The sequence below is a fragment of the Bos indicus genome, chromosome 2 (genome assembly GCF_029378745.1).
Source record: "Bos indicus isolate NIAB-ARS_2022 breed Sahiwal x Tharparkar chromosome 2, NIAB-ARS_B.indTharparkar_mat_pri_1.0, whole genome shotgun sequence".
In the NCBI taxonomy this organism is placed as follows: Eukaryota; Metazoa; Chordata; class Mammalia; order Artiodactyla; family Bovidae; genus Bos; species Bos indicus.
In genome coordinates, this window is record NC_091761.1 from 42,657,296 (window position 1) to 42,679,035 (window position 21,740).

The 21,740-nt window shown below is 37.6% G+C and overlaps 1 long non-coding RNA gene across 1 annotated transcript; it reads left to right on the plus strand.

Annotated features, from left to right (window-relative positions):
• Positions 1 to 1,172: 1,172 nt before the first annotated feature.
• Positions 1,173 to 21,560, plus strand: LOC139186289 (uncharacterized). Its single transcript, XR_011569886.1, has 3 exons — positions 1,173 to 1,318; positions 2,795 to 2,981; positions 21,246 to 21,560. It is a non-coding gene; the product is annotated as an uncharacterized lncRNA (long non-coding RNA).
• Positions 21,561 to 21,740: the final 180 nt, after the last annotated feature.

The following is a 21,740-nucleotide window of genomic DNA, read 5'->3' on the forward strand; positions in this document are numbered from 1 at the left end:
TCATCCTGAATCAAAATCAATCGTGTTGAAATTGTGTCACTGTGCTGCTTGTCTGATTCCTGGCATAAAAGCCTTAGTTATGAGTTTTCCAGTATGCAAATATCTAGTTTTGGCAAAATTTATAATAGTCTCCATATGTCATCTACTTTTTATCATTTATTTCAATGAAGAAAATGTTATACATTTAACGTTGGTTAAATGTCTTCTTAACGACGTTATGTTTTACATTTTATGGTAAAGTGAGAGAGATCATTGAATCCTAAAACCTGAATTGTCTGCTTCTAGGTGACATTGCGCTTCAACATACCTTGTTATCGAAAATGTCCTGACCTAATTTTACAGCCTCCTGTGCACTCTCAGTCCTGTATTCCAAAGTCACTGTAATTGGCATTACCATCTTAGGATCTTGCTTAAATGCCCCTTGCTGTGATATAATTTCATGTCCTGTCCTCGGAGTGGGCTTTATTTTGAAATTCTGCCAAGAACACCATCATTCTGACTGCTAGAGTTTTATTAAACATAGCCTTAAAGAATGTCTTTCAAAGGATATATCTCACCCAGTTTCCATTTATAAACCACAAAGTTGCATATACTTTGAAATGACAATAAATCATCTTCAAACCAAGACTTAAAAATATGGGATGATTTGATGTTAAGCTCTGCTGGGGTGAGAAATGCTTCCTAGAAGGAATCTTGTGGTTTATCCATGTCCTAGATCTCTCAGGCACCTGGAAGCTCAGTGTTTGGGTGGGAGAGGATATCAAATATCTGGCTAATAGAAACATTTTAATAAGTGATGCTCTTGACTTTCTCAGCCCAGAGGCCCTCCACCAAACACTTATTTCTGCTCAGTTTCTGGACCAATTAGAGAACATTATAGTAGCTTCCAGGGAACTAGGTGATGGGACCTTGTAATATCTGGTGTGCTCAAAGTAATGCCTGGACAATCTTTAGTCCAGAGAAGCACAGCTCTTTCCCAGAAGACCACTTGTTTGTCTGGTCTATGTAGCTGGTTTCTTCCCAGTGTCCTGGCTTCTGCTGCAGAATTTCACTGGCCCTGACATTCAGCCAGAATTTTTCTCTCTCAGGAAACTGGAACTTTGGATGTAATCCTAGCTGTTGCTGTGACAATCTAGCATTGTGATGCTCTTTACATAGAGCATAATGTCCCTTTGAAACTGTGTCTATTATGTCTCCACAGTGTCAGCACATGCTCTGGGGTACTTATGACTGTCAGGATCAACTCAAGTTAACCATATTTCTATGGACACGGGGACTTGGACACCTGCTGAATGCTCCATCTGGCGCCAACATTTCAGTTGAGTTAGCTTCCCAGCTTTGCTCACTCGTTCCCTATTCCTTTCCCCTTCCCCTGATCTGCTGTGAAGACCCTGGTGTGCTTTTCATCCTGGGGTCCACATGCTATGGCATGCTGACTGATATAAATCAAAAGAAAAATGAGAGGTATAAGGCTGAGAGCTACATCTCCTCATATCAACTGTACATTTACACTGTTTTCTCTACCTCCATATTCAGTGAGATCCAAGGCAAGTGACAAGTGTTCAGAGAAAAGCAATGTGCTCACAGAGGCCAAAAAGATAATTTAAGATGCTATTTTGATACTGAATTTGATGAGCATTAAATATGGCCACTCCTTTAATACACACCTGAATTTTGTGTAATGATAAAAGCTCTTAAAAATATTACTAAGATACCATTACTTTGTTCTTCATTATGTAATGGTCCCACTGTACTGCAGGGCAAGGTTAAATTACTTTTTGAATTATTTATCATTCTGTACTCACTGGTTCACTCATTTTTTCCATTAACTGGGTTAAGTCAAGAGTTGATTTTATGGGGAAGAAATTCCTAGAAGGAAGCGGAGTGAGGCTATGAATTATATCTTTAGAGGAACTTCTTTCCTCCAGATATTTAAGAGTAAAAAATAATCTGTGTAGAAAAAATTTCATTAACTCTTATGTGAGAAGAATGAATCATAAGATTTCTGCAAAATGTTTCTAGGAACCTATGGAAAGATACATCTACAGTTTACATGTCAGCCATTAGGAATTAGAGATTCATGCAGTAATATTCTGACTTAGCCTATTCATGTGCCAGGACCATAAGGGATGCTCCATCACTTTCATATTTATAGAGAAATATGCCAAATTCCATTTTTTTCATGGCAAGACGAGTCTTTTGAATGGTGACAAATCTGAAATCCCTTTGGGAGTGGAGGCTCGGTAGTGTGGCTCGGTGAGTCTTATTTGGATTACATTTCCTTTGTCTTTAGGGAATCGGGAAGGTGAGTGTAGAATGACTTTTATTCCTGACACCAGTTGCATAGATTTATTTCAGTGATTGATTAAAAGATCACATGGTTTTGCTAAGCACTGCAGTGCTGCATCAATCTTTAAGAGAGCTGAAACTGCCATTAATTCTGCCCTGCTGTCTTAGAAAATTCTGAAAGACTGTATTCTGTCATTAACAGACATAAACAGAGTTAAAAGTGGCCTCAATTGCTGTGAAAATTGTGGCTATGAAAAGAAGCAGGTCAAACAAAAGCATTTCACAGTATTCTTTTTTTTTAAAGCTTCATATATTTTATTTGGCTAATTAATTTAAACTTAAATGCAGAAAATACAAATGATTACTGCAGCTAATAATTAAAGGGATGCTTATTTTGGAAACATATAACCTTCAAGTCATTTGAGATTTATTTTACCCTGCTGTTTTACTTGGATGGCGGTGGGAGAATGTCAATTATTGTTTTCTTTATTATTTTTAATTACAGGAGAAGTGTGTACTGCTGAAAAAATTTCAACATGAAACAAGTTTATAAAGTAAAAAGTGAAAATCTCCATTGGCTCCCTAAAATATTTTGGTGGGGCAGGGGGAATACTACTACAGTGAGAGATTGGCATTTGAAGAAAGAGATTCACGGTGATGGCAGATACAGGTCTCACTCTACAAACTCCATGGTATGAAAATGGTAATGTTCTTTTTCTACAACCACTTAGAGTAGGAGCTTCTGTACTACTGAATAATTTCTTCCCCTCAATCACACCCCACCTTTTTCCTCAGAATTGGGCCCACAGTTGTGAGCTTACAAAACCCAGAAGCCCACCAGGCTCCCCCGTCCCTGGGATTCTCCAGGCAAGAACACTGGAGTGAGTTGCCATTTCCTTCTCCAATGCATGAAAGTGAAAGGGAAGTCGCTCAGTTGTGTCCTACTCCCAGCGACCCCGTGGACTACAGCCTATCAGGTTCCTCTGTCCATGGGATTTTCCAGGCAAGAGTACCGGAGTGGGGTGCCATTGCCTTCTCCGCTATTGAGATGATTCTTGTCTAATATGGTGGTGGGTGGTGGATTCATATAGGTCCCTCCCTGCAGAGCCTCTAAAGGTCAGGCGGATCCTAGTTTTAAGTTCCTGCTCTCCTTGGACTGGTAAGAAGCCCTGTTATCTTCTCTCAGGAGTACGGGAACTTCCCCCACTCTTGCACCATCCTGGGTATCCTGACACTGTGAAATTGACTCAGATCTATGTGCCCAGACACTCCACACAGCCACTTCTCTGGAAAGGGTTTGCAGACTGTCATTGCCCCACCCTGGTCTTAATCTGACTTTGCTTGAGGATGGCTGAAGAAGGGGATTCTGAGTTTCTGTCTCATAAACCTAATTCGATCAAGATCTTACTGTTTACCTTCTAACTCTCCTCTTTCCTCTTTGATGAAAGAAGTCAGCTGAGTAGTACCTTCTGACTTCACCATGTCTTTTCCAAATCTCTTCTCCATGCCCTGAGTTATGAAATATTTCCATTTCTTCCTGAATATTAAACTTGTAAAATTCAAAATTCAGTACTTTCCCTTCTCTCTGCTGGGTCATTTCTTCTGTGAGGCAGGAAGGGAAAGAGACCAGCTGATTAGAGGAAGTGTTAAGACATATAAGACATATAAGAAAATATGATAAATACAGTATACTAACGCATATATATGGAATTTAGAAAGATGGTAACAATAACCCTGTGTACGAGACAGCAAAAGAGACACTGATGTATAGAACAGTCTTATGGACTCTGTGGGAGAGGGAGAGGGTGGGAAGATTTGGGAGAATGACATTGAAACGTGTAAAATATCATGTAAGAAACGAGTCGCCAGTCCAGGTTCGATGCACGATACTGGATGCTTGGGGCTAGTGCACTGGGACGACCCAGAGGGATGGTATGGGGAGGGAGGAGGGAGGAGGGTTCAGGATGGGGAACACATGTATACCTGTGGTGGATTCATTTTGATATTTGGCAAAACTAATACAATTATGTAAAGTTTAAAAATAAAATAAAAAAAAAAACCTTAAAAAAAAAGAAAATATGATGAGATTTAAATAAAAGTATTAATATGCATTATTAATTAATATTATTACATATTTCAAAATATTTTGAAAAATATATGTACCACACTCTGCCATAGAAAGAGTAGTATTTTTGTTTCTTTTATTTATCACTAAAAAATGAAATCATTGAAAGTGTATAGATAGAAGTCTGCATGCAAATTACTCTATTTCCCTGAAACAGCATATTAATATTATGGACATCTTCAAGTGTAATTCACACAAATCAGACCTAAATTTAAAAGCAACTGTCTAAAATGATGCATCTGTGACTGAAAACAAGTGAGTATACAGTTGTATTCTTGCACCAGTTATTCAGAGTCCATGTCTACTCTGATTAATCGTTGTATTTATTAACACTCGTGTTACACTGTTGTTTATTTCGATTACTGTTTACTCTTCTATCACCCATGGAAGTACCTTAACTAACCATAGAGATAGGCTGTTTCTGTGTGCTTAGTTGCTCAGTCATGTCGACTCTGTGGCCCCATGGACTGTAGCCTGCCAGGCTCCTCTGTCCATGGAATTTCCCAGGCAAGAATTCTGGAAGGAGTTGCCATTTCCTTCTCCAAAGGATCTTCCCAACTCAGGGATGGAACCAGCATCTCTTACTTATTCTGCGGTGGCAGGTGGATTCTTTACCACTAGGACCACCTGGGTTTTTGCTATTAAACGATACTGCTGGGAACATGCATCTTCATAGTATTTCTCCACTATAAACATAGTGTTTCTCTGTTGTTGTTGTTTAGTTGTTAAGCCCTGTCCAACTATTTGCTACCCTATGGACTGAGAAGCCAGGCTCTCCCAACCTTCACTATTTCCCGGAGTTTGCTCAAACTCATGTGCGTTGAGTCGATAATACTATCTAACCATCTCACCCTCTGTTCCTCCCTTCTCCTTTTCTCTTCAATCTTTCTCAGCATCAGAGTCTTTACCAGTGAGTCAGCTCTTTGCATCAGGTGGCCTAAATACTGGAGCTTCAGCATCAGTCCTTCCAATGAATATTCAGGGTTGATTTCCTTTGGGATTGATTAGTTTGATCTCTTTGCAATCCAGGGGACTCTCAACAGTCTTGTCCAGCACCACAATTCAAAAACATCAATTCTGTGGCAATCAGCCTTCCTGATGGTCCAGCTCTCACATCCATACATGACTATTGGAAAAACCACAGCTCTGACTACATGGGCCATTTTCGGTAAAGTGATGTCTCTGCTTTTTAATATACTGCCTAGGTTTGTCATAGCTTTCCTTCCAAGGAGTAAGCGTCTTTTAATTTCATGGCTGCAGTTACAGTCCATAGTAGTTTTGGAGCAAAGAAAAATAAAATCTGTCACTGCTTCCACTCTTTCCCCTTCTGTTTGCCATGACGTGATGGGACTGAATCCCGTGATCTTAGTGTTCTGAATGTTGAGTTTTAAGCCAACTTTTTCACTCTCCTCTTTCACTTTCATCAAGAGGCTCTTTAGTTCCTTTTCACTTTCTGCCATAAAAGTAATATAATCTGTATTTCTGAGGTTTTTGTATTTTTCCTGACAATCTTAATTCCAGCTTGTGATTCATCCAGCCTGGCATGTCACATGATGTACTCTGCATTTAAGTTGAATAAACAGGGTGACAATATACAGCCTTGTACTCCTTTCCCAGCTTGGAACCAGTCTGTTGTTCTATGTTCAGTTCTAACTGTTGCTTCTTGATCTGCATACAGGTTTCTCAGGAGGCAGGTAAAGTGATCGGGTATTCCCACCTCTTTAAGAATTTTCCATGGTTTGTTGTGATCCACACAGTCAAAAGCTTTAGCATAGTCAATGAAGTAAAAGTAGATGTTCTTCTGGTATTCCCTTGCTTTCTTTATGATCCAACAGATTTTTACAATTTGATTTCTGGTTCCTCTCCCTTCTCTAAAACCAGCTTGTAATCTGAGAAGTTCTCGGTTCACATACTGCTGAAGTCTGACTTGAAGGATTTTGGCATAATTTTGCTAGCGTGTCAAATGAGCATAATTGTAGATAGTTTGAGAATCCTTTGGCATTGCCTTTCTTTGGGATTGGAATGAAAACTGTTCTTTTCCAGTCCTGTGGCCACTGCTGAGTTTTCCAAATTTGCTGGAGCATTGAGTGCAGCACCTTCAAAGCATCATCTTTTAGGATTTGAAATAGCTCAACTGGAATTCCATCACCTCCACTAGCTTTGTTTGTAGTGATGCTTCCTAAGGCCAACTTGACTTTGCATTCCAGGATGTCTGGCTCTAGGTGAATGATCACACCATCGTGATTATATGGGTTGTAAAGATCTTTTTTGCAAAGTTCTCCTGTGTATTCTTGCCACCTCTTCTTAATATCTTCTGCTTCTGTTAGGTTCTTACTATTTCTGTCCTTTATCATGCCCATCCTTGCATGAAATATTCCCTGATATCTCCAATTTCTTGAGGTAATCTCTAACCTTTCCTATTCCATTGTATTTCTCTACTATACATGAAAGTGGAATAATTGGACTGAGGTGTATGCACATTTAAAATCATCCAACTTTTTAATCAGTTACTCACCCACCAAAAGAATGGGTATACTCCATTGTCCACACCCTTGATAGCACTAAATATTATAATTTTTAAAATGTACACCAATTTTTAGGTAAAGAATATTAGCTATTATTTTAGTTTTTATTACTCATATTTCAAGTATGACAGGGCCTGTGTTTTCTGGGCACTTGTACACTTTTTCTGGAATTTACCTCTATATTCTGTTTGGCTTTTGTTATTGACTTATAGATGCTCTCTGTTAGTGATATGAGATTTTTGGAATCCTATATATATGGGAATATTGTCTCTGTGTCTATCAATTATATGTTTTCCTCATATAAAACTTAGGTCATATCTATTTATCTTTTCCTATTTAACTGTTATATTTCCTGTGTTAAAATTCTTTCATTTTAAAATTATAATATTTGGTTCTTGAATTAGATTTTTAATTTTTACAGATGATTTAACTTGATGTAAAATAAATGCTAACATGTTTTCCACCAATTATCCCAATAGCTTTTCAAATCTTATACTATTTTCACAACTGAACTGAATAATTAGCATATTCTTCCAAGTTAATGTATTTGTCTAAGAAAAATACTAAACTGCTTAAGTTATTGTAACTATTTCTTATACTCTGATTATGTGCTGGGGCAAGTCAGAATTCATTGCATACGTGTGTGCTAAGTCGCTTCAGTCGTGTCTGACTCCTTGCAACCCTATGGACAATAGCCTGTCAGGCTCCTCTGTTCAAGGGATTCCCAGGCAAGGATACTGGAGTGGGTTGCCATTTCCTACTCCAGGGAATCTTCCCTACCCAGGGATGGAATCCACATCTCTTATGTCTCCTGCATTGGCAGGGGGTTTCTTTACTAAAAGTGCCACCCAAGTCAAAATTCATCACTTTTTCCAAATATACTTGGCAATTCTGGAGTACAGTTGACCCTTGAACAACAAAGATTTAAACTTCACAGGTCCTCTTTTTATATGTGAATTTTTTTTCAATGAATACAGTACCTGAGTTTTTATTCTACATATTTTAAATTATTAAATGTAGGGAAAAGTTTTTCTTTGATTAGGGATCAAAATATGTGGAATCAAAAGAACAAAGTTTTGAGTCCTAATTCAACTGCTTCAGCTTCTTCCCCTTAGGTTTTTTGGTTCCTTTGTCTCTAAGTCAGATAAAACATTAGATGGATTTTTGACTATGTCCAGGTGGGTGCCTCAAACTCAAAACATTTTCAAGGGTCAACTGCATTTCCTCTTAGATTTGAACTGTAGAATTAATTTTTCAGGTTAAAGTCATAGAATAAATTTTTGGAATGAGAGAAGCATAAATAACATAATTAACTGCCCCTTGAAGACTGGGATATATCAGCATACAAGTGGTGGTGTCAGGTGCCTTTGGAGATGGAGGGAGAGCTATGTTTTGTTTTCTTCTATATCCTCTATGGTTATAGAGGTTATATGGTTTGAATCTTCTCACTCTTCCAAGTTGAATTTATCCTTTATGTTTTTTAAAAAATTCGGTCCCTTTAGTTCATAGTTTTAAAAAATTAGTAAAAGATTGCATATGCTTTCCTTTCATTATTAGTTAATTCTATTTTTATGATTATCTTAATTTTGCTTCTAACATCATTTACATTTGCCCTCTTCTTCATTGCTAAGACAAGAAGTTTGTCAATTTCACTGGCGGCTCAAAGCAGCAGCTCTTGTCCTCTGTATAATTTTATCATTGTTTAGTCATTAAGTTGTGTCGACTCTTTGTGACCCCATAGACTGTAGCCCTCCAGGCTCCTCTGTCCATGGGATTCTCCAGGAAACAATAACAGAGTGGGTTGCCATTTCCTTCTCCAGGGGATCTTCCTGACCCAGCTATTGAACCCACGTCTCCTGCATTTGCAGGTGGATTCTTTACTACTGAGCCACCAGGGAAGCCTGTAATTTCTGATTAACTCACATCTGATTTTGTTCTTATCGTCATTCTTATAGTTTCCTTTTAGCTTAAAAAAATAGTTTCTCTAATTGAACACTTAGTATTTTCAGGCTTTTTATTTTTGTAGCAAACATATTTATTATACTAAAATGGAGATTTATATTTAATAAAATATACAAAGTGAAAGAGAAACGGCCAACTAGGAGAAAATGTTTTCAGTCTCCACAACAACAAAAAATGAGAGTCCATAGTAACTAATGATCTCATGAGAATATGAATAATTATATGACTTAAAAGGGCTTCCCTGATGACTCAGATGGTAAAGAATCTGCCTACAATGCAGGAGACCTGGGTTCAGTCCCTGGGTTGGGAAGATCCCCTGGAGGAGGGCACGGCAACCCACTCCAGTATTTTCACTTGGAGAATCCCCATGGACAGAGGAGCCTGGCAGGCAATAGTCCATGGGGTTGCAAACAGTCAGACACAGCTGAGCAATGAAGCAAAGCACATGATTTAAAATGATGAATGTATATGAAGTAACCTGAAGAACCAAATGCACGAGAAAATCAGTTCAACATAATAAACAGGGAAAATGCAAATTAAGACAAGGAAATAGCTGTGTACCTATCAAATTGGCAAAAATAAAAATGTATTAAAAACACTGACTTAAGAATTTGATGAAATGGGAACTGAACATTATAGTATAAATATTTCAACTATTTTAGGGAACAATTTCACAATATCTAGCAAAGTGGAAGAAGGTGTACCCACCATCTGTAACTACAGGATGTAACTCACTTTTTAAGTTTAATGTATACCTAATTAATGCCAATTCTTAGGTATAAATCTACTTTTAGGTATAGTGAAATTATCTCACAAATAAACAAAGAAATCAGTACAATGATCATTTTCTCTGTTGTCTCTAATCAAAAAATTTAAAAACTACCTATAAGACTAAGAGTAGAAAAATGGATTAAATAAACTAAATGGTATATTGAAAAACAGATAAGATGAGTGAATATGATCTCTATATTCATTTATCAATGTGTGTTGATCCTAAAGACATGTTAAGCATAAAAACAAGTGGTGCTGGGAAATCTGGTCAACCACTTGTAAAAGAATGAAACTAGAACACTTTCTAACACCATATACAAAAATAAACTCAAAATGGATTAAAGATCTCAACGTAAGACCAGAAACTATAAAACTCCTAGAGGAGAACATAGGCAAAACACTCTCTGACATACATCACAGCAGGATGCTCTATGACCCACCTCCCAGAATATTGGAAATAAAAGCAAAAATAAACAAATGGGACCTAATTAAACTTAAAAGCTTCTGCACATCAAAGGAAACTATTAGCAAGGTGAAAAGACAGCCTTCAGAATGGGAGAAAATAATAGCAAATGAAGCAACCGACAAACAACTAATCTCAAAAATATACAAGCAACTCCTCCAGCTCAACTCCAGAAAAATAAATGACCCAATCAAAAAATGGGCCAAAGATCTAAATAGACATTTCTCCAAAGAAGACATACAGATGGCTAACAAACACATGAAAAGATGCTCAACATCACTCATTATCAGAGAAATGCAAATCAAAACCACTATGAGGTACCATTTCACACCAGTCAGAATGGCTGCGATCCAAAAGTCTACAAATAATAAATGCTGGAGAGGATGTGGAGAAAAGGGAACCCTTTTACACTGTTGGTGGGAATGCAAACTAATACAGCCACTATGGGGAACAGTGTGGAGATTCCTTAAAAAACTGGAAATAGAACTGCCTTATGATCCAGCAATCCCACTGCTGGGCATACACACTGAGGAAACCAGAAGGGAAAGAGACACGTGTACCCCAATGTTCATCACAGCACTGTTTATAATAGCCAGGACATGGAAGCAACCTAGATGTCCATCAGCAGATGAATGGATAAGAAAGCAGTGGTACATATACACAATGGAGTATTACTCAGCCATTAAAAAGAATACATTTGAATCAGTTCTAATGAGGTGGATGAAACTGGAGCCTATTCTACAGAGTGAAGTAAGCCAGAAGGAAAAACACCAATACAGTATACTAACGCATATATATGGAATTTAGAAAGATGGTAACGATAACCCTGTATACGAGACAGCAAAAGAGACACTGATGTATAGAACAGTCTTATGGACTCTGTGGGAAAGGGAGAAGGTGGGAAGATTTGGGAGAATGGCATTGAAACATGTGAAATGTCATGTATGAAACGAGATGCCAGTCCAGGTTCAATGCACGATGCTGGATGCTTGTGGCTGGTGCACTGGGACGACCCAGGGGGATGGTGTGGGGAGGCGGGGGGAGGGGGGGTTCAGGATGGGGAGCACATGTGTGCCTGTGGTGGATTCATTTTGATGTTTGGCAAAACTAGTGCAATTATGTATGGTAAAAAAAAAAAAAAAAAAACAAGTTGAATTTTTTTACCTACCATATACGTAATTAAAAGCAAAATTATACTATTTTTTTATCCTGTAAATAAATATTAAGAGTATAATAAATAAGTTTTTTTAGTACATCAAATTTGTGATAGACAGTGATGGATCTTGGAGGAAACTGGGGAAACAATCAACCTTATATGAAGTTGTTTATTTATAATAAAAATATCTAAAATGTCATAAAGTGTCAACATTAGTCCACCTGTGTATTTTATCTTATGCATTTAAATATATATATATATATATATTTTTTTTTTTTTAGTCTCCTTGTGCTACAATAAATTTTCTTCTAAATACCACATTTTTGTATTCAGTATAATTTGCTTATATAGTCCACTCATTCAGTTTTGTGATTTCATCTTTAAGATTTAAAAAATTAATCTGTGCTTTTTCCAAGTAATTAGATAACTTTTCACTATACTATTCAGTTATTTATACTATACAACACAGCTTTAATAGTATCTAGGTTTAGCAATTTATGGGAATTTTCTTTGACCCTTGCATATGAAAAACTTCCTTAAGTGCCATGAAGGCATTAGCAAATGATGTGAGGTCTCTACTTACTGGGTTCAATGTCATATGTAAGTATGTGTGTGTTCACATGTGTATGTATATGTGTTCATATCTGTGTGTGTGCATGACCATTTCTAGGGTAAGTTAAAGCTTTCTAGAATAATTGTTATTTCAGTTTATCCTTATATTTCTGTCAGTTTGTCCTACATTTACGATCTTATATTCAGTGCATATGAATTTATATGCAAGAGGTACTTAATAGATTGGCTCTTAATCAATATAAACGATTTTCATTTAAAAAATAAATTTCCCCTTAAGTTTCATTCTGTATAGCTTTCATATTTCTATTCTTTGTTTGTTGACAATTGTCTGTTATTTGGTTTTCATTTTTCTCTTCTCATTACATCTTTGTATGTTGCAATACTTTTTTTTAAACTTCCAAAGTCAGGTATACACTGAATTTCAAAAAGAGAGTGATGTTAATTTTTTTTTTTTTTGAGCTGTTTTTTTCATTGATTCTTTTTTTTTTAATTTTATTTTATTTAAATTTACAATATTGTATTGGTTTTGCTATATATCAAAATGAATCTGCCACAGGTATACATGTGTTCCCCATCCTGAACCCTCCTCTCTCCTCCCTCCCCATACCATCCCTCTGGGTCGTCCCAGTGCACCAGCCACAAGCATCCAGTATCGTGCATTGAACCTGGACTGGCGACTCATTTCATATATGATATTATACATGTTTCAATGCCACCCTCCCAAATCATCCCACCCTCTCCCTCTCCCACAGAGTCCAAAAGACTGTTCTATACATCAGTGTCTCTTTTGCTATCTCGTATACAGGGTTATTGTTATCATCTTTCTAAACTCCATATATATGCGTTAGTATACTGTACTGGTGTTTTTCTTTCTGGCTTACTTCACTCTGTAAAATAGGCTCCAGTTTCATCCACCTCATTAGAACTGATTCAAATGTATTCTTTTTAATGGCTGAGTAATACTCCATTGTGTATATGTACCACAGCTTTCTCATCCATTCATCTGCTGATGGGCATCTAGGTTGCTTCCATGTCCTGGCTATTATAAACAGTGCTGTGATGAACATTGGGGTACACGTGTCTCTTTCCCTTCTGGTTTCCTCAGTGTGTATGCCCAGCAGGGGGATTGCTGGATCATAAGGCAGTTCTATTTCCAGTTTTTTAAGGAATCTCCACACTGTTCCCCATAGTGGCTGTACTAGTTTGCATTCCCACCAACAGTGTAAGAGGATTCCCTTTTCTCTCACACTCCCTCCCTCCATTTCCTAATGAGTTTTATGAAACCTCACATCTATTATTATTTATTTAATACCAAATCTAAATTAGTAGTGTTTGTGGGAAAAGATGTAATATAATCTGGAGGGATGCAGTGGAGCAGGTAATCAACAAATGTGTATAGGATGACCCTTTGTTTTAAGGGGGCATATCACCTAGAGAAACAGAAAAAACAAGTAAATGCCAATAGTATGTGATATTAAAAGAAGATAATGCTTATTGGAACAGTCAAAACAAACATCATGGACCTTTTTAAATTAGTAAATGGAAATAAGGCCAATTTGATTTTTTATAGAGGAATAGCATAAACAAAAATTTGCATTCAGCAGACACTGACTGAAGCCACTTTTTCCAAGAATTGAGATAGGTCTTGGGAATTCACTAGTGTACAACAATGGCTCCATAAAATGAAGCTTAGAGTCTATCAGGAGATTATATCATCTGAGTAGTTATAAAATTAAGTTCTGTACCAAGAAGCTGGAGAAGGAAATGGCAACCCTCTCCAGCATTCTTGCCTGGAGAATTCCATGGACAGAGGAGCCTGGTAGGCTCCAGGCCATGGGGTTGCAAAGAGTCAGATATGACTGAACAACTGTCACTCACTCACTCACCCAAGAAGCAAAGTGCTGGATCATCGGTAGGGAGGAAAATCTAGTTAGGAAAGCTGGGAAAGGCTTTCCCAAAGTACAAATATTAAACTGAGGTCAAAAGAAAGAGTGGTGGGAGGGAATTTATGAAGCAGAGGAATATTGTAGTCTCAGACTCCAAGGCAGGTGGCATCTGGCAGTTTCTACCTCTCCTGAAGCTTGAATGAAGAGAAAGGAATTGGATGCCTTGGGAAGCAATACACACTAGAGCCAATAAGATAGGCATTTTAGGTCAGGTTAAAGATTTTGATCTTTAGGTCAGCAAACCACTGAAATATTTAAATAGAATAAGGATTTGAGGGTAGAATAAGGATGATTGACTTGATCAATATTTGCATAATAGAATCCCTGTAACTGGATGGATGGATCTCCCAGGCTCTTCCTCTATGGAGAATGGGTTTGAGACATAGAGAGAAGTCTTAGGGGAAGGGGCTGCTGCAAATGTGCCACTGAGAGCTCACAGTAGTTTTGTCTAGCATGCTAGCATTGAAATGGAAAGAATAATTTGTTCAGTTCAATTCAGTTGCTCAGTCATGTCGAACTCTTTGTAACCCCATGGATTGCAGCACGCCAGGCTTCCTTGTCCATCACCAACTCCCAGAGTTTACTCAAACTCATGTCTGTTGAGTCAGTGATCCCATGAAACCATCTCATTCTTTATCGTCCCCTTCTCCTCCCACCTTCAATCTTTTCCACCATCAGGGTCTTATCAAATGAGTCAGTTCTTCGCATCAGGTGGCCAACATATTGGAGTTTCAGCTTCAGCATCAGTCCCTCCAGTGAATATTCAGGACTGATTTCCTTTAGGATGGACTGGTTGGATCTCCATGCTGTTCAAGGGACTCTCAAGAGTCTTTTCCAACACTACAGTTCAAAAGCATCAGTTCTTCGGCGCTCAGTTTTCTTTATAGTCCAACTCTCACATCCATACATGACTACTGGAAAAACCATAGCTTTGACTAGATGGACCTTTGTTGGCAAAGTAATGTCTATGCTTTTTAATATGCTGCCCATGTTGCTCATAACTTTTCATCAAAGGAGCAAGCATCTTTTAATTTCATGGCTGCAGTCAACATCTGCAGTAATTTCAGAGCCCCCAAAAATAAAGTCTGACACTGTTTCCATTGTTTCCCCATCTATTTTCCATGAAGTGATGGGACCGGATGCCATGATCCTAGTTTTCTGAATATTGAGTTATAAGTCAACTTTTTTACTCTCCTTTTTCATTTTCATCAAGAGGCTCTTTAGTTCTTCACTTTCTGCCATAAGTGTGATGTCATCTGCATATCTGAGGTTATTGATATTTCTCCTGGCAAACTTTATTCCAGCTTGTGTTTCATCCAGTCCAGTATTTCTCATGATGCACTCTGCATATAAGTTAAATAAGCAGGGTGACAATACACAGCCTTGATGTATTCCTTTCCCAATTTGGAACCAGTCTGTTGTTCCATGTCCAGTTCTAACTTACTTCTTGATCCACATACAGATTTCCCAGGAAGCAGGTCAGGTGGTCTGGTATTCCCATATCTTTAAGAATTTTTGACAGTTTGTTGTGATCTACACAGTCAAAGGCTTTGGCATAGTCAATAAAGCAGAAGTAGATGTTTTTCTTGAGCTCTTTTGCTTTTTCAATGATCCAATGGATGTTGACAATTTGATCTCTTATTCCTCTGCCTTTTCTAAATCCAGTTTGAACATCTGGAATTTCATGGTTAACGTACTGTTGAAGCCTAGCTTGAAGAATTTTGGGCATTACTTTGCTAGCATGTGAGGTGAGTGCAATTGTCTAGTAGTTTGAACACTGTTTGGCATTGCCTTTCTTTGGGATTGGAATGAAAACTGTTCTTTTCCAGTCCTGTGGCCACTGCTGAGTTTTCCAAATTTGCTGGAGCATTGAGTGCAGCACCTTCAAAGCATCATCTTTTAGGATTTGAAATAGCTCAACTGGAATTCCATCACCTCCACTAGCTTTGTTCGTAGTGATGCTTCCTAAGGCCAACTTGACTTTGCATTCCAGGATGTCTGGCTCTAGGTGAGTGATCACACCATTGTGATGGTGTTAGGTCGTGATGGTTCTGTTAGGTCCATACAATTTCTGTCCTTTATTGTGCCCATCTTTGCATGAAAGTTCCCTTGTCATCTCTAATATTCTTGAAGAGTCTTTCCCATTCTATTGTTTTCCTCTATTTCTTTGTATTGATCACTGAAGAAGGCTTTCTTGTCTCTCCTTGCTATTCTTTGGAACTCTACCTTCAAATGGGTATATCTTTCCTTTTCTCTTTTGCCTTTCATTTCTCTTCTTTTCACAGCTATTTGTAAGGCCTCCTCAGACAACCATTTTGCCTTTTTGTATTTCTTTTTCTTGGGGGTGGTCTTAATCACTGCCTCCTCTACAATGTCTTGAACCTTCATCCATAGTTCTTCAGGCACTCTGTCTATCAGATCTAATCCCTTGAATCTTTTTGTCATTTTCACTGTATAATCATAAGGGATTTGATTTAGGTCATACCTGAATGGTCTAGTGGTTTTTCCTACTTTCTTCAATTTAAGTCTGAATTTGGCAATAAGGAGTTCATGAACAATTTGTAGAGGGACAATTAGGAGGGTTTTAAAATGGAATTGGATGTGGAATGAGAAAAGATGGATGAGTCAAGGAAGAACTCCAGGGTTTCTGTTCTCTTCAACAGGATGGGGAGGGTAGGAGCATGAAGAGATCATGAGGTTTATTGAGGACATGATCATGGTTATTGAGAATATAGTGAAGATGTGGGTGATGACCATGATACAGTGTGCCAGCAGCTGAAAACACCTAATGGAGGTTGGTCAAATTAAAAATGAAAATTTAATGGGTTGGAAGGAGGTATAAAAAAGCAACTGAAATAACATGTACAACCACATTGTGTATGAGCACTTAGTTGGTGACTTTTTTGACACAATTACTTCTCAGAGTCATGGTTTTATCATATTAACAGTATAAAATTCTACACTTTCACAGGGTCTTTGTGAGAATTAAATAGAATAATGTGGGTGAAGCATCTAGTTCAATAGTGCTTAATAACTTCTTTTTAAGAGTACAGGGAGAGAGAAATGAGGTCCCATTTTCAATTTGAACTCCAACCTTATACATTGTTTATCACAGTCTCTATTTCAGATGTTTGGAAAAAGAAAGGAGATTAGATGATTTGTCTCCAGTCAAAAGACTTTTATTTGTTAAGTCTGTTCTCTGCGTGCTAGACCAGCAGGCAAGCAGGCATTTTCTGAGCACATGCTGCAGTAACATAAATTTTGAGACTGAGATTGAAAAATTATTGACCCTTTTTAATGAAACTTTCCCAAATTGTCTCCACACAAAACACAGGTGTCATTTTGATGATATACCCAAATATAAGGCACTCAGGAGGCATGAAAATTTTCAGGCTGTGGCAAATTGGTTTATGCTGAAGAAACAGCCAGTTGCCTGGTTATCCTCTGTCAAAATACCCAAGAAAGGAAGCACTAATCCAAAATAAGGCAATTAAGGCTTGAACCTACTGACTCTAAAGAAACGATTCTGAGTTCTTGCTTTGTATAAAAAGTCAGCTTCTGCTTTTGGCTCTCTAGTTCACATTGTTTCTACCACTTCCTGTTTGATATGTTACATCTGATTCTTCATGTTCACTTGTACTGTCTGCCTAGGACTCTGCATTTATCCACCTGTGTCACCGAAACTTTTCTTTTCCTAATAACTGGTTTAAATTCTGACTCTGGTGCTTATTATCTGACCTTAGGCAAGTTTATTTAACCTCTCTAAACTGTGTCTTTTTCATCTGTACCATGGGCTTCCCTGATGGCTCAGACGGTAAAGAATCTGCTTGCAGTGCAGGAGACCAGGAAGATCCCCTGGAGAAGGGAATGGCAACCCACTCCAGTATTCTTGTCTGGAGAACTGCATGGACAGAAGAGCCTGGTGGGTTACAGTCCATGGGGTCACAGAGAGTCAGACACAACTGAGCAACTAATATAAGGACACTAATAATTTAAAAGTTGTCATGTGAATTAAAAACAACTAAAGAACAGTACATGACAACAGATTAGTGCTCATGGCTGTGTACTGAGGAAGTAAGTGATGTTTTTCTTAGCTGTTCTGAAAGCACGAACAAATGGATGTTTCTGAGGTCAACTTGTTCTCAGGAGACCACTCCAATTAACACCATTCACATTCTGGAGCTTCTCTGAACCATGGTTTACCAATACTCATCTATACCTTATCAACACATCTAGATTTCAGCACTTGCAACTCACGCTTTCTGTTTTTTCTTCCAGAGGATGAGTCAAATCTGGGCTCCTTGAAAGCCCAGACAGGGCCCATTTTAGTGACTCTAGAAAAAGGGGTCAGCACTTTGATTCAATTTCAGTGTTTCTGTGAAGACGTTGATACTTACCAGCTACCCTCCTAACGCATTCACCTCTTGTAATATGTTTTACTCCTATAGTTAGGTTCCTTGAGACTGAATTTTGTTCCTTCTTTTCCAATCCTTATAAATTATCATCATATGAATGAGTTCATTGGAAGTTTTAAAATTATTCTTTATGGAAGAAATTTAATTTTAAATTTAAATTTAAAAATTTAAACCACCTAAAACAAAGAAAAGAAAAGGAAAATCTTCCTACCTTACCCAATCCTTTATTCCTTTCTTCAACATAACCACTTTGTCAGTTTTAAGTTATGTTCTTACAAAAAGAAAAAAATCAAGTTTGCTCAAAATCACTGCAGATGGTGACTGCAGCCATGAAATTAAAAGATCCTTACTCCTTGGAAGAAAAGTTATGACCAACATAGATAGCATATTGAAAAGCAGAGACATTACTTTGCCAACAAAGGTCTGTCTAGTCAAGGCTATGGTTTTTCCAGTGGTCATGTATGGATGTGAGAGTTGGACTGTGAAGAAAGCTGAGTGCCGAAGAATTGTTGCTTTTGAACTGTGGTGTTGGAGAAGGCTCTTGAGAGTCCCTTGGACTGCAAGGAGATCCAACCAGTCCATTCTGAAGGAGATCAGCCCTGGGTGTTCTTTGGAAGGAATGATGCTAACGCTGAAACTCCAGTACTTTGGCCACCTGATGGGAAGAGTTGACTCATTGGAAAAGACTCTGATGCTGGGAGGGATTGGGGGCAGGAGGAGAAGGGGACGACAGAGGATGAGATGGCTGGATGGCATTACTGACTCAATGGGCGTGAGTTTGAATGAACTCCGGGAGTTGGTGATGGACAGGGAGGCCTGGCGTGCTGTGAGTAGCAAAGAGTCGGACATGACTGAGCAACTGAACTGAACTGAACTGATGCGTGCATTTTTTTTTATTACAGATGGAATTATACCATACTTTAAAACTTTAAATATATACATATCAGTATTTTAATGGCTGCACTGTATTCTATTGAATGAGAATATGTATAGATGATTTGTGTAACAAATCCTCTGTTGTTGGACTTTAAAATTATATTACTGTGTGTGTGTATGTATATTCATGCATATTGGTATATTTTTCATTCAAGACATGCTGGAGACATGAACTTAGTTGCTGAGAGTAGAGATGGCAAGATAGTATATGAAGTGGCAATTTCCAGATTCCTTTCTTGGATACATAATTATATGGGATGACACTCACAGAACTAAGGAATGCCAGCATAGAAAGGTTTTTCATAGGTGGATATCATGGCTTCAATTTTTTACAGGTTAAGTTTCAGTTAGTCTATGGGGCATCCAAGTTGAGCTTTCCAGTAAGTAATTAGATATAGTTGCCTGAAATTCAAGAAACAGGTCGTGGCTGCCAAGTTTCTTCTGCAGCAGACTGTAAAAATGGACAGTGATAGAAATTAGTAGCCTGATGTAGGAATTCAAGTGGGACTCCAGATGAGTCTGAAAGAAAGAAAGTGATTCTATTATGACTTGAATAGTAATGCCTGTAAGACAAAAAAAGACTACTTTCAACTTGAAAAGATATACTGCTATATTGTAAGCATGCATTTCATTTATTAAGGCTAAATTCATATCATTTGATAGTTATATTCTTTTATATTTAAATTATGGAAAGAGTATAATTAAATTCTTCAATTTGGTCACAAGCCCACATGTTAATTTCAGGAAAATTAGCATATTCTTATGCCATATGTTTTGTTGTTTGGTCCACTGTGCCAGTTGGAGGGAAACTCTGAGCAGGCAGAAAGAATCAAGTACTGAAACTGTAAACCCAAAGTGTTAAAATTCTCATAGAACCATGTCAATCAGAGACAGGACCAGTATCTACTGTAGAAGATTTATGAGAGATGCTTTTTAAGAGGTTGTCCCTTACAAGCTTTCCAACTCTAACTCTAATTCTGACTGATATGAAGGAGAATCCAAGTATTTGTTTAGTCAGGAATCTAGGGCTTATTCCAAACCAGCCCTGAAGGCAAAGGACTCCTCCACTTACTCCTGGGAATCCCCCAGCAGGCTTCATGAGCCTGTCAATCAAGAATGAACGTCCTGTGTCTGTACCTACCCCGTCACCTGGGGCCACAATTCTCTAATTGCCAAGAGAAGAGAAAGCAGCAGTCATTTTGACACTACTGGGGACATTTCTTCCCATTTCTTGCACAGCAAATTCACAGTGTAGAAAGTGAAATTTTTTCCCAAGCTCAGTTTTAGCTCAGAAGAAAACATACAGTATACTTCAATTACTGTAAAATACTGGTTGTGCGGTGGAGTACATCAGAACACATGATCTGGATCTGATAGTTAATTCTCACTTTCTCTTTTTATACTGCATAACTCTCGGGCAGATTTCTCTTACAAAAAAAGGGACAGAGGCAATTAACATAATTAGTTGTTTCCAGGCCAGCATCATGAACCTGGGGGAGACCAGTAAGTATTATTTGATAATGGTAATGGTGATGAAGATACTGAGAAATTGGTACCTGCTTCCCAAGCTTGAGAAGAAAAGGGTTCTGTAAATTTAAAATTCTGGTAGTTTAGCCAAGTGAGTCTTTATGACAATGATTGGAGTCACACATGGGTTGGAAGAGATTTTTGAGGGCAAGCTAATGACATTCCCAATACTAGTTGAGAAAACTATCCTATTTGCTTAGTTGAAAATTTGGATGAACAAAAGGGCATAGAATTTGTTATAAATACAGATAATTATAGATTAAAATATGTTTTTGAGGTTATAACTTAGATTATTGTCATAATTTCAATTAAAATATTGGTATATTAACATTTATATAATTAAACAATACTTTTTTTAGTTGAATGAAGCAAAACATTACAGCAATTGAGAAGAAAGCATATCACATCTCCTGGGGGCATTAATAAATATTGAAATATTATAATGAATTGTGTACAATAAACACTTTGTATTCATGGTCAAGATCTATAGAAAATCCTTCCTGTGGGAGCTGGACAGTTAAGTCTTAATTAAAATCTTGTATCTCATTTTCTTGCAGTCCTCACTTGAAATATGCTAAAGAAAATCAAGGCCCTAAGGAAAGAAATCAAAGTGAAAAACATATTCAGACAAATTTCCAGTGGAGCCGCATCAAAGTTTCTCCTAGTCAATTGTAACTGTTTACTATTACCTAAGAGAGACATTTCAGTGGCCTGTGTGCTGCTATATTACAAAGTTATCTTCACTGTAATAGAAGATGCTTTGGATGACTGAGCAGATATATGTTCATCAGAATATAATACGCATCTATAGACAAATTCCATCCAGAGAATTTTCTAGGCACAATGTAAAGTGTGGACAAAAAAATAAATAAATAAATAAGTAAACTATCTATGTGACTCAGAACTCATCTCCTAGTACAACAGCTAAAGGACCACTGCTTAGAGCAGCAATCACAATGACAAAATCAATGTCTGAGTATGTCTGAGTTCATGATTTCTCTGCGTCTCTTAGCAGTAAATTTTATCATGGATCATGTTGGTTCTATCATTTT